Raw genomic sequence first — 13173 nt, 5'->3', positions numbered from 1 at the left:
AGAGGCCAGAGCTGCTCAAACTGCTCTTGCCGTTTCCTTCAATCAAAAGCACTATTTTTTTCGTTGTATGGAAAGCTTTTCAAGTCTTGCATCGACACGCACCTTTCCTGAAATGTCCAAAGGGTGAATGTTTCGCAAAGAAATCCAGTCTACCTTTAGGGGGCATGATGTTGAAATCGGAACAAGCCCTGGGTGGGCTTGAACCAGCAGCCGTTCAGTTAACAGCTGCACAGAAACGCCCCCCGCTTGCTTTGTATCATTCGCAAGTTTCTGGTTAAAGAGTAAAAAAGGCTGGAATTCTTTTCCAGAAGCAGCCGGCAGGATTTCTTCTGCACCCACCCAGAAAAGCCAAGAATTGTATTTCATCTGTCGCAAGCTGTATGTTCCAGAAAGAGAATGAATACTTGCATTAAACTGAATCAAGCCGACAGACACGCACCTGAAGTGGAAATCTAATAAGTCAATTGATTCTTAAAATGTAGAGAGCTTTGAAAAAAATATATTGGTGCTTTTAGATAATATATTTCAAGGATGTAATTGCTGTGCTACAGTACGTGCAGAATTTTAGAAAACAGTGCGTCAACAAAGTACACTGTTTGGGTAACTTTAGAAGACAATGTACCAAAACAATATATGCTGTCTGGGTCGTTAGAATTAGCCGAAAGTAACTGATAAGCTTTGAATAACAAATCTAGTGCTTCTTCTCTCGTTCTATGTTGTAATCTGTTTTGTCTTAGGGAAAGGGGAAGCTTTTGAAGGGACAAAGCACTGAGCTTTTTTACAGCGCAACGTCTTATAAAAACCCTGTACTGCTTGTAACAAATTGAGTCTCCGGTTGCACTTTGCGAAGTGGCAACAGGGCTCCCAATATTGCAATATTGAAATAAAGACCTTACTCAGGTGAGAACTCTCTCTTGTGGCTTCCTTGATAGTTAAATTTCCACGACAGAATTGGCACCCCAGATGGGACACTAACCTGAGCGCGGACGGCTGCTGAAACTCCATCCGGAGCCGGACAATTTTAGCAAATTGGACGAACCTCGGAGGATAAACTGTTTGTCCTTCCTGAGACGCGTCTGGAGAATTCACGGCTGTCTGACGTCAGTAAGTGATCCTTTTAACGAACTTTTGTTTTAAGACGATTTATAAGAATTTTTTCTGTGGTCTTATAGCAGAGAAAGAGCAGGCCGGTGAGGGTGTTCTCACGCGGGTTTGATGAGTCCGGGACTCATAAAGAACTTATCTTAACACAGACGTGTGGTTTTTGCTCTGCGGAGTAGTTAATGTGATAAGGTTCTAAAGTAAGGCACCGATCGGTAAAAATGGGAAATGAAAATTCGAAGACGGAAACAGGACCGAGCGGTCCAGCGAAGTACATGTACAGGGAATTTGGAGAAAGGGGAATAAAGTGTCTTCCATCGTGGAGTAAGTTAGGTTTTCCAGAAAATGGTAGTTTTAGTACCAGGCAGATACAACAACTAGAAGAACAGTTAAAGTTAAAGAAATGTAATGCATCTTGTTATGTATGTGCTTTAATGCCTCATTCTACAGCCTCACCCATTTCTCTCCTGGTTAGAATCACTGTTTGGGCCAGGGGAAATGTTTTTCTTTAAGTTACTAACACCGATTATAGGGGCTGTGATACTTGTCTTCCTGTTTTTATGTTGCTATATGACATGTATTATTCCAATGCTTTTCAAATATGGTAATGAATATGTTTGCGCATCAGTATGTTCTGATAAGAACGCAAGAATCCGAAGTATGGGAGCCTCCTGGGAGTCCATATGAAGAATCTAACTTTTAATCATTTTCAAGAATAAAAAGGAGGGAATTGAAGTGGAAATCTAATAAGTAAATTGATTCTTAAAATGTAGAGAGCTTTGAAAAAAATATATTGGTGCTTTTAGATAATATATTTCAAGGATGTAATTGCTGTGCTACAGTACGTGCAGAATTTTAGAAAACAGTGCGTCAACAAAGTACACTGTTTGGGTTACTTTAGAAGACAATGTACCAAAACAATATATGCTGTCTGGTTCGTTAGAATTAGCCGAAAGTAACTGATAAGCTTTGAATAACAAATCTAGTGCTTCTTCTCTCGCTCTATGATGTAATCTGTTTTGTCTTAGGGAAAGGGGAAGTTTTTGAAGGGACAAAGCACTGAGCTTTTTTACAGCGCAACGTCTTATAAAAACCCTGTACTGCTTGTGACAAATTGAGTCTCTGGTTGCACTTTGCGAAGTGGCAACAGGGCTCCCAATATTGCAATATTGAAATAAAGACCTTACTCAGGTGAGAACTCTCTCTTGTGGCTTCCTTGATAGTTAAATTTCCACGACACACCGCCGTTGTTTTTCTCCATCGGAAGTTTGTCGTTAAGGAAAAACATCGCTGTCATTTTCTTGCCAGCCGGCGGCATTTCTTGTGCAGCGATGAGCCAGATTTGTATTTCGGATTTCGGAAGTTGTGTGAATTTCTTGAAGCTGAAAGTCAACTCGCTCCAGAAAAGAAATGTGCAGTCGCATGAAAGCCGTGCCTGCTTATTAAACCGCAGGACCTGAGCTTGCGTTCTGTTTCTCATCGCGTTCGCAAAGGCGATTCCTGCCTCTAACACTGCTATGTCTGCGATTCAAAGTGCCGTGTGGAGCAGCTTCGAAAGCCTTGTTCACGCTCCTCCGATGTTGCTTTCTCTGTGCCTAACGAAGTTCCATTTTGGTGTCGGAGCGGGGAGACCTAATCATTCCAGCTTTAAGCCACCCTTCAATCTTCTGAGGGGTGTCTGAGTGCTAGCATGTCATTTGCCTTTTTTTTTTTTGAAACGGAGAGCGACGTTGAAAAAGGTTACCTCCGCCGCCTCGCCCTCCGTGTTAAATGATCGCAAGACGGCGGCGGCGGCGCTCCCTGTAGTTGTGGCCGAGCGGTTAAGGCGATGGACTAGAAAGCCATTGGGCTCTCCCCGCGCCGGGTCGAATCCTGACGACTACGGCGTCCTTCTCGTGTCGCCGTGCGCCTGCCCAGAAAAAGGCGGAGTGCCGTTTCTCTCTTCCTGCTTCTTGTACAAACGCTAAATCGCTTGGACCTGCTGCCTTGGAAGTCATGTCTTCAGCGTCCCCCAGCGACATTTCACACTTGGAAGCAGACAACCACGCTTTTGGCATTGGCATGCCTTGCGCCCTACTTCCAGCCTTTGAAGATCTAATTATTCAAACTGAAAGAACCGACTGAATAGGTGTTTGCAGTGCACCAGGAGGAGCAGTGACCATAGCAGTGGAGGGGTGAGGATGGCGCAGATGGAAACGTTTTCATGCGCTCCTCTGGGAGGAATGAAAATAAAAGGCGAAACCGGAAACAGTAGTAGCCGCAAGAGGAAGTGTCTTCAAGCGCCAAGCAAGCGCTCCTCGTTAGTATAGTGGTGCGTATTCCCGCCCGTCACGTGGGAGACCAGGGATGGATTGCTTGACGGCGAGCCGGGTTGCTTTTCTCCCATCAGATTCCAACCGCTAATGCTAACGCAGTTTGTGGGAGCTTACGTGCTTCTCCTTTTCCGTCATTTTCGGACGACTATTCCAAAGGGGTAACCTGATGGAATAGGGGCCTGAAGACACGAGGCATTCTTAAACCAGCACTGGGCTGCACGGCCTTCTGTTGCGATCAGATTATATTCGAGTGAAAAAGCCAGAGCAGCCGCTTCCATCCTATGGAGTACGAGCTAAATCAGGAGAGGTATGGGACACGCGTGTGCCTATAGGTGCACGTCTCCTACGTCAGGCTGCTTCACCCATGTGCACCCGACTGGAGAGGGAACGGAGCAAGCTTTTTGTCAGGAGTGGGATTCGAACCCACGCCTCCAGGGGAGACTGCGCCCTGAACGCAGCGCCTTAGACCGCTCGGCCATCCTGACGCCAGCCCTCTCTCCCAAAGCGGTCTGATGAGCCACCGCGATCCCACTACGCTCTTCGAGTATCGCACTGTTATTAATACTACAGTGTGACTCCAGCATTAAAATGTTTGGAAAATGTGTCGGCCTTTATAATCCAGTGTAGAGCAGCGTGTGATGATTTGTGCTACAAAACACCAAGCGCTCAAAGTGACGTCTGCGTTTGTCACTGAAACTTTCAACTCTTTCATCACTTATGTAGGAAATACAAAGAGCAGTTAGGTGGAACGCGTAGGATGGCCGTCAGCAGAGTGGCGCAGCGGAAGTGTGCTGGGCCCATAACCCAGAGGTCGATGGATCGAAACCATCCTCTGCTACATGTGTCTTACGCATGGTTCATAAGCATTCCATTGGGTTAGCAAAGTGCATTAAAGTAGTGTGGATCTCCCTTTCCTTAAGTTCTGTTCTGAGTTTCTCTCTCGTGTGTGTTTGTGCAAGCTTGACACTTGCGGGACTCTTTCATCTTCACCAATACGGAGATGACCAAATGTGTCTTCGGTTGTTCTGAGATCTTTGATAGTTTCTTCGAATGCTTCAAGTGAACCTCGAAATCGAAGCAGTTATGTTTATATTGATTTCTCGCATTAATCATTATTAACCAGGAACAGCCAGCACAGTCGGTCGCATTAGTAATTATGTCACGTCTCTACTTAGCAGAGCATTCAAAGACCCACTGGAAGCAGGAAAGCACTAAGACACTGCAAAACTGAACTCGGGAAAATCATACTGGGAGCTCTGAGCGATGTCTGCATCCAAGCCATCCAATACGGACTCTGAGACCTTGGAATATCAACACTATGATGCGCTACCTTTTCCCTGGAGCAAAACGATGGAATTAGAAGAATGCTTACCGCAGGATACAACTGTGCCGTTGTTATTTGGAGCACGGTTTTCACTTGCATGAAAACTACAGCAGAACGTAGAAGGATGATCACAGAGGAGTCCACGCGGGCATGCTGAGGAGATTGTAGGTCGTACATTTCAATGATTACTGACATTTGCGCTGCTTGAGGTACAGTAATCAACAAAGAACAGGGTGTGCTACTCTCGAATCCGGTCACCACATGATGAAAAGCCAGGAAGTATACCTAGTCCAATTGACGTCAACAGGGACACGTTAACCCCTTGCTTCCCTGGCGCCCGGCTAGCTCAGTCGGTAGAGCATGAGACTCTTAATCTCAGGGTCGTGGGTTCGAGCCCCACGTTGGGCGGTGCCCGTCTCCTTATTAACAAAGTTTCGTGCTCATCCTTGACCCTCTTACACCTTGATGGTACCGAGCACTAAACTTTAATGCACAGGTGTGATGAAACTGAGATGAAAAGGGCTTATCTAGCTCTTTGCCCGAGAGATAAATCAAAGGTTCCGCAGACAATCCGTTGGCTCCGGTCACTCTGACGCAGATAGGAGCTGCAGCCATCATAACTTGTATGAAAACTGATAAGAGCTCCTGTCTATTTACAGTTTCATTTACTCTAGCCTTTCCTTAAACACTGCGTGTACGAAGGCTAAGAAATTGCAGAGCTATTCTAATACAATAACTATTTGGAATCTTTTCGCCATAACAGTTTCACTGTGATTTTGCAGGTAACACGTACGTACGTAACATTTTGAACCGCACTGGAAAAATATGGGAAAGAAATGGCGAAAAGCAACTCTTCAACACGTGGCAATATCTTCCTGAGCGGAGTCCTGTTCTCGAAGCTCGACACTCTGCAAGAGTCACTTCTCCCAACTTGCGCCCGCAGGTTTCCGTAGTGTGCCTGCAAAGAGCCATCCGTTTGAGACAGGCGCACGTTCCGATTTCATTGAACTAAGCTAGATGCACAATTTCGAATGCAGCCTTCATCACAAACGACAGTTCATTTCTCGAAAGCTTGTCATGTAAAAAAAGGAAACAAAGAACGAAAACATACAGCTGACAATCTTCTGAAGCTGCAGATTTAGCTTTTGAGAAATGGACATTTTATGTATGCAGATGCTTTTCAAGCGCTGGTTTTAGAACGTCGCTGTGCTTCCAGCATCATTCTCAGCCTTCTAAACTGCCTATCGAGGTGCCGATCACTTTGTAAAGCGCTTGAGAGGCCAGAGCTGCTCAAACTGCTCTTGCCGTTTCCTTCAATCAAAAGCACTATTTTTTTCGTTGTATGGAAAGCTTTTCAAGTCTTGCATCGACACGCACCTTTCCTGAAATGTCCAAAGGGTGAATGTTTCGCAAAGAAATCCAGTCTACCTTTAGGGGGCATGATGTTGAAATCGGAACAAGCCCTGGGTGGGCTTGAACCAGCAGCCGTTCAGTTAACAGCTGCACAGAAACGCCCCCCGCTTGCTTTGTATCATTCGCAAGTTTCTGGTTAAAGAGTAAAAAAGGCTGGAATTCTTTTCCAGAAGCAGCCGGCAGGATTTCTTCTGCACCCACCCAGAAAAGCCAAGAATTGTATTTCATCTGTCGCAAGCTGTATGTTCCAGAAAGAGAATGAATACTTGCATTAAACTGAATCAAGCCGACAGACACGCACCTGAAGTGGAAATCTAATAAGTAAATTGATTCTTAAAATGTAGAGAGCTTTGAAAAAAATATATTGGTGCTTTTAGATAATATATTTCAAGGATGTAATTGCTGTGCTACAGTACGTGCAGAATTTTAGAAAACAGTGCGTCAACAAAGTACACTGTTTGGGTAACTTTAGAAGACAATGTACCAAAACAATATATGCTGTCTGGGTCGTTAGAATTAGCCGAAAGTAACTGATAAGCTTTGAATAACAAATCTAGTGCTTCTTCTCTCGTTCTATGTTGTAATCTGTTTTGTCTTAGGGAAAGGGGAAGCTTTTGAAGGGACAAAGCACTGAGCTTTTTTACAGCGCAACGTCTTATAAAAACCCTGTACTGCTTGTAACAAATTGAGTCTCCGGTTGCACTTTGCGAAGTGGCAACAGGGCTCCCAATATTGCAATATTGAAATAAAGACCTTACTCAGGTGAGAACTCTCTCTTGTGGCTTCCTTGATAGTTAAATTTCCACGACAGAATTGGCACCCCAGATGGGACACTAACCTGAGCGCGGACGGCTGCTGAAACTCCATCCGGAGCCGGACAATTTTAGCAAATTGGACGAACCTCGGAGGATAAACTGTTTGTCCTTCCTGAGACGCGTCTGGAGAATTCACGGCTGTCTGACGTCAGTAAGTGATCCTTTTAACGAACTTTTGTTTTAAGACGATTTATAAGAATTTTTTCTGTGGTCTTATAGCAGAGAAAGAGCAGGCCGGTGAGGGTGTTCTCACGCGGGTTTGATGAGTCCGGGACTCATAAAGAACTTATCTTAACACAGACGTGTGGTTTTTGCTCTGCGGAGTAGTTAATGTGATAAGGTTCTAAAGTAAGGCACCGATCGGTAAAAATGGGAAATGAAAATTCGAAGACGGAAACAGGACCGAGCGGTCCAGCGAAGTACATGTACAGGGAATTTGGAGAAAGGGGAATAAAGTGTCTTCCATCGTGGAGTAAGTTAGGTTTTCCAGAAAATGGTAGTTTTAGTACCAGGCAGATACAACAACTAGAAGAACAGTTAAAGTTAAAGAAATGTAATGCATCTTGTTATGTATGTGCTTTAATGCCTCATTCTACAGCCTCACCCATTTCTCTCCTGGTTAGAATCACTGTTTGGGCCAGGGGAAATGTTTTTCTTTAAGTTACTAACACCGATTATAGGGGCTGTGATACTTGTCTTCCTGTTTTTATGTTGCTATATGACATGTATTATTCCAATGCTTTTCAAATATGGTAATGAATATGTTTGCGCATCAGTATGTTCTGATAAGAACGCAAGAATCCGAAGTATGGGAGACTCCTGGGAGTCCATATGAAGAATCTAACTTTTAATCATTTTCAAGAATAAAAAGGAGGGAATTGAAGTGGAAATCTAATAAGTAAATTGATTCTTAAAATGTAGAGAGCTTTGAAAAAAATATATTGGTGCTTTTAGATAATATATTTCAAGGATGTAATTGCTGTGCTACAGTACGTGCAGAATTTTAGAAAACAGTGCGTCAACAAAGTACACTGTTTGGGTTACTTTAGAAGACAATGTACCAAAACAATATATGCTGTCTGGTTCGTTAGAATTAGCCGAAAGTAACTGATAAGCTTTGAATAACAAATCTAGTGCTTCTTCTCTCGCTCTATGATGTAATCTGTTTTGTCTTAGGGAAAGGGGAAGTTTTTGAAGGGACAAAGCACTGAGCTTTTTTACAGCGCAACGTCTTATAAAAACCCTGTACTGCTTGTGACAAATTGAGTCTCTGGTTGCACTTTGCGAAGTGGCAACAGGGCTCCCAATATTGCAATATTGAAATAAAGACCTTACTCAGGTGAGAACTCTCTCTTGTGGCTTCCTTGATAGTTAAATTTCCACGACACACCGCCGTTGTTTTTCTCCATCGGAAGTTTGTCGTTAAGGAAAAACATCGCTGTCATTTTCTTGCCAGCCGGCGGCATTTCTTGTGCAGCGATGAGCCAGATTTGTATTTCGGATTTCGGAAGTTGTGTGAATTTCTTGAAGCTGAAAGTCAACTCGCTCCAGAAAAGAAATGTGCAGTCGCATGAAAGCCGTGCCTGCTTATTAAACCGCAGGACCTGAGCTTGCGTTCTGTTTCTCATCGCGTTCGCAAAGGCGATTCCTGCCTCTAACACTGCTATGTCTGCGATTCAAAGTGCCGTGTGGAGCAGCTTCGAAAGCCTTGTTCACGCTCCTCCGATGTTGCTTTCTTTGTGCCTAACGAAGTTCCATTTTGGTGTCGGAGCGGGGAGACCTAATCATTCCAGCTTTAAGCCACCCTTCAATCTTCTGAGGGGTGTCTGAGTGCTAGCATGTCATTTGCCTTTTTTTTTTTTGAAACGGAGAGCGACGTTGAAAAAGGTTACCTCCGCCGCCTCGCCCTCCGTGTTAAATGATCGCAAGACGGCGGCGGCGGCGCTCCCTGTAGTTGTGGCCGAGCGGTTAAGGCGATGGACTAGAAAGCCATTGGGCTCTCCCCGCGCCGGGTCGAATCCTGACGACTACGGCGTCCTTCTCGTGTCGCCGTGCGCCTGCCCAGAAAAAGGCGGAGTGCCGTTTCTCTCTTCCTGCTTCTTGTACAAACGCTAAATCGCTTGGACCTGCTGCCTTGGAAGTCATGTCTTCAGCGTCCCCCAGCGACATTTCACACTTGGAAGCAGACAACCACGCTTTTGGCATTGGCATGCCTTGCGCCCTACTTCCAGCCTTTGAAGATCTAATTATTCAAACTGAAAGAACCGACTGAATAGGTGTTTGCAGTGCACCAGGAGGAGCAGTGACCATAGCAGTGGAGGGGTGAGGATGGCGCAGATGGAAACGTTTTCATGCGCTCCTCTGGGAGGAATGAAAATAAAAGGCGAAACCGGAAACAGTAGTAGCCGCAAGAGGAAGTGTCTTCAAGCGCCAAGCAAGCGCTCCTCGTTAGTATAGTGGTGCGTATTCCCGCCCGTCACGTGGGAGACCAGGGATGGATTGCTTGACGGCGAGCCGGGTTGCTTTTCTCCCATCAGATTCCAACCGCTAATGCTAACGCAGTTTGTGGGAGCTTACGTGCTTCTCCTTTTCCGTCATTTTCGGACGACTATTCCAAAGGGGTAACCTGATGGAATAGGGGCCTGAAGACACGAGGCATTCTTAAACCAGCACTGGGCTGCACGGCCTTCTGTTGCGATCAGATTATATTCGAGTGAAAAAGCCAGAGCAGCCGCTTCCATCCTATGGAGTACGAGCTAAATCAGGAGAGGTATGGGACACGCGCGTGCCTATAGGTGCACGTCTCCTACGTCAGGCTGCTTCACCCATGTGCACCCGACTGGAGAGGGAACGGCGCAAGCTTTTTGTCAGGAGTGGGATTCGAACCCACGCCTCCAGGGGAGACTGCGACCTGAACGCAGCGCCTTAGACCGCTCGGCCATCCTGACGCCAGCCCTCTCCCCCAAAGCGGTCTGATGAGCCACCGCGATCCCACTACGCTCTTCGAGTATCGCACTGTTATTAATACTACAGTGTGACTCCAGCATTAAAATGTTTGGAAAATGTGTCGGCCTTTATAATCCAGTGTAGAGCAGCGTGTGATGATTTGTGCTACAAAACACCAAGCGCTCAAAGTGACGTCTGCGTTTGTCACTGAAACTTTCAACTCTTTCATCACTTATGTAGGAAATACAAAGAGCAGTTAGGTGGAACGCGTAGGATGGCCGTCAGCAGAGTGGCGCAGCGGAAGTGTGCTGGGCCCATAACCCAGAGGTCGATGGATCGAAACCATCCTCTGCTACATGTGTCTTACGCATGGTTCATAAGCATTCCATTGGGTTAGCAAAGTGCATTAAAGTAGTGTGGATCTCCCTTTCCTTAAGTTCTGTTCTGAGTTTCTCTCTCGTGTGTGTTTGTGCAAGCTTGACACTTGCGGGACTCTTTCATCTTCACCAATACGGAGATGACCAAATGTGTCTTCGGTTGTTCTGAGATCTTTGATAGTTTCTTCGAATGCTTCAAGTGAACCTCGAAATCGAAGCAGTTATGTTTATATTGATTTCTCGCATTAATCATTATTAACCAGGAACAGCCAGCACAGTCGGTCGCATTAGTAATTATGTCACGTCTCTACTTAGCAGAGCATTCAAAGACCCACTGGAAGCAGGAAAGCACTAAGACACTGCAAAACTGAACTCGGGAAAATCATACTGGGAGCTCTGAGCGATGTCTGCATCCAAGCCATCCAATACGGACTCTGAGACCTTGGAATATCAACACTATGATGCGCTACCTTTTCCCTGGAGCAAAACGATGGAATTAGAAGAATGCTTACCGCAGGATACAACTGTGCCGTTGTTATTTGGAGCACGGTTTTCACTTGCATGAAAACTACAGCAGAACGTAGAAGGATGATCACAGAGGAGTCCACGCGGGCATGCTGAGGAGATTGTAGGTCGTACATTTCAATGATTACTGACATTTGCGCTGCTTGAGGTACAGTAATCAACAAAGAACAGGGTGTGCTACTCTCGAATCCGGTCACCACATGATGAAAAGCCAGGAAGTATACCTTGTCCAATTGACGTCAACAGGGACACGTTAACCCCTTGCTTCCCTGGCGCCCGGCTAGCTCAGTCGGTAGAGCATGAGACTCTTAATCTCAGGGTCGTGGGTTCGAGCCCCACGTTGGGCGGTGAGTTTCGTGCTCATCCGTGACCCTCTTACACCTTGATGGTACCGAGCACTAAACTTTAATGCACAGGTGTGATGAAACTGAGATGAAAAGGGCTTATCTATCTCTTTGCCCGAGAGATAAATCAAAGGTTCCGCAGACAATCCGTTGGCTCCGGTCACTCTGACGCAGATAGGAGCTGCAGCCATCATAACTTGTATGAAAACTGATAAGAGCTCCTGTCTATTTACAGTTTCATTTACTCTAGCCTTTCCTTAAACACTGCGTGTACGAAGGCTAAGAAATTGCAGAGCTATTCTAATACAATAACTATTTGGAATCTTTTCGCCATAACAGTTTCACTGTGATTTTGCAGGTAACACGTACGTACGTAACATTTTGAACCGCACTGGAAAAATATGGGAAAGAAATGGCGAAAAGCAGCTCTTCAACACGTGGCAATATCTTCCTGAGCGGAGTCCTGTTCTCGAAGCTCGACACTCTGCAAGAGTCACTTCTCCCAACTTGCGCCCGCAGGTTTCCGTAGTGTGCCTGCAAAGAGCCATCCGTTTGAGACAGGCGCACGTTCCGATTTCATTGAACTAAGCTAGATGCACAATTTCGAATGCAGCCTTCATCACAAACGACAGTTCATTTCTCGAAAGCTTGTCATGTAAAAAAAGGAAACAAAGAACGAAAACATACAGCTGACAATCTTCTGAAGCTGCAGATTTAGCTTTTGAGAAATGGACATTTTATGTATGCAGATGCTTTTCAAGCGCTGGTTTTAGAACGTCGCTGTGCTTCCAGCATCATTCTCAGCCTTCTAAACTGCCTATCGAGGTGCCGATCACTTTGTAAAGCGCTTGAGAGGCCAGAGCTGCTCAAACTGCTCTTGCCGTTTCCTTCAATCAAAAGCACTATTTTTTTCGTTGTATGGAAAGCTTTTCAAGTCTTGCATCGACACGCACCTTTCCTGAAATGTCCAAAGGGTGAATGTTTCGCAAAGAAATCCAGTCTACCTTTAGGGGGCATGATGTTGAAATCGGAACAAGCCCTGGGTGGGCTTGAACCAGCAGCCGTTCAGTTAACAGCTGCACAGAAACGCCCCCCGCTTGCTTTGTATCATTCGCAAGTTTCTGGTTAAAGAGTAAAAAAGGCTGGAATTCTTTTCCAGAAGCAGCCGGCAGGATTTCTTCTGCACCCACCCAGAAAAGCCAAGAATTGTATTTCATCTGTCGCAAGCTGTATGTTCCAGAAAGAGAATGAATACTTGCATTAAACTGAATCAAGCCGACAGACACGCACCTGAAGTGGAAATCTAATAAGTAAATTGATTCTTAAAATGTAGAGAGCTTTGAAAAAAATATATTGGTGCTTTTAGATAATATATTTCAAGGATGTAATTGCTGTGCTACAGTACGTGCAGAATTTTAGAAAACAGTGCGTCAACAAAGTACACTGTTTGGGTAACTTTAGAAGACAATGTACCAAAACAATATATGCTGTCTGGGTCGTTAGAATTAGCCGAAAGTAACTGATAAGCTTTGAATAACAAATCTAGTGCTTCTTCTCTCGTTCTATGTTGTAATCTGTTTTGTCTTAGGGAAAGGGGAAGCTTTTGAAGGGACAAAGCACTGAGCTTTTTTACAGCGCAACGTCTTATAAAAACCCTGTACTGCTTGTAACAAATTGAGTCTCCGGTTGCACTTTGCGAAGTGGCAACAGGGCTCCCAATATTGCAATATTGAAATAAAGACCTTACTCAGGTGAGAACTCTCTCTTGTGGCTTCCTTGATAGTTAAATTTCCACGACAGAATTGGCACCCCAGATGGGACACTAACCTGAGCGCGGACGGCTGCTGAAACTCCATCCGGAGCCGGACAATTTTAGCAAATTGGACGAACCTCGGAGGATAAACTGTTTGTCCTTCCTGAGACGCGTCTGGAGAATTCACGGCTGTCTGACGTCAGTAAGTGATCCTTTTAACGAACTTTTGTTTTAAGACGATTTATAAGAATTTTTTCTGT

At 45.1% G+C, this 13173-nt stretch overlaps 4 non-coding genes across 4 annotated transcripts; 2 read left to right on the top strand and 2 right to left on the bottom strand.

The window, feature by feature from the left end:
• Window positions 1-3818: 3818 nt before the first annotated feature.
• trnal-cag (transfer RNA leucine (anticodon CAG)) lies at window positions 3819-3901 on the bottom strand. Its single transcript has one exon. It is a non-coding gene; the product is annotated as a tRNA-Leu (tRNA).
• Window positions 3902-5075: 1174 nt separating this feature from the next.
• Window positions 5076-5148, top strand: trnak-cuu (transfer RNA lysine (anticodon CUU)). The gene has a single exon. It is a non-coding gene; the product is annotated as a tRNA-Lys (tRNA).
• A 4685-nt stretch (window positions 5149-9833) lies between these two features.
• trnal-cag (transfer RNA leucine (anticodon CAG)) lies at window positions 9834-9916 on the bottom strand. The gene has a single exon. It is a non-coding gene; the product is annotated as a tRNA-Leu (tRNA).
• A 1174-nt stretch (window positions 9917-11090) lies between these two features.
• On the top strand, window positions 11091-11163 carry trnak-cuu (transfer RNA lysine (anticodon CUU)). The gene has a single exon. It is a non-coding gene; the product is annotated as a tRNA-Lys (tRNA).
• Window positions 11164-13173: the final 2010 nt, after the last annotated feature.

This window comes from Atractosteus spatula, chromosome 25, assembly GCF_055471065.1.
Source record: "Atractosteus spatula isolate fAtrSpa1 chromosome 25, fAtrSpa1.hap1, whole genome shotgun sequence".
NCBI classification, from domain to species: domain Eukaryota; kingdom Metazoa; phylum Chordata; class Actinopteri; order Semionotiformes; family Lepisosteidae; genus Atractosteus; species Atractosteus spatula.
Note: the sequence above shows the minus strand (reverse complement) of the source record. Positions and strands in the feature narration are given on the sequence as shown.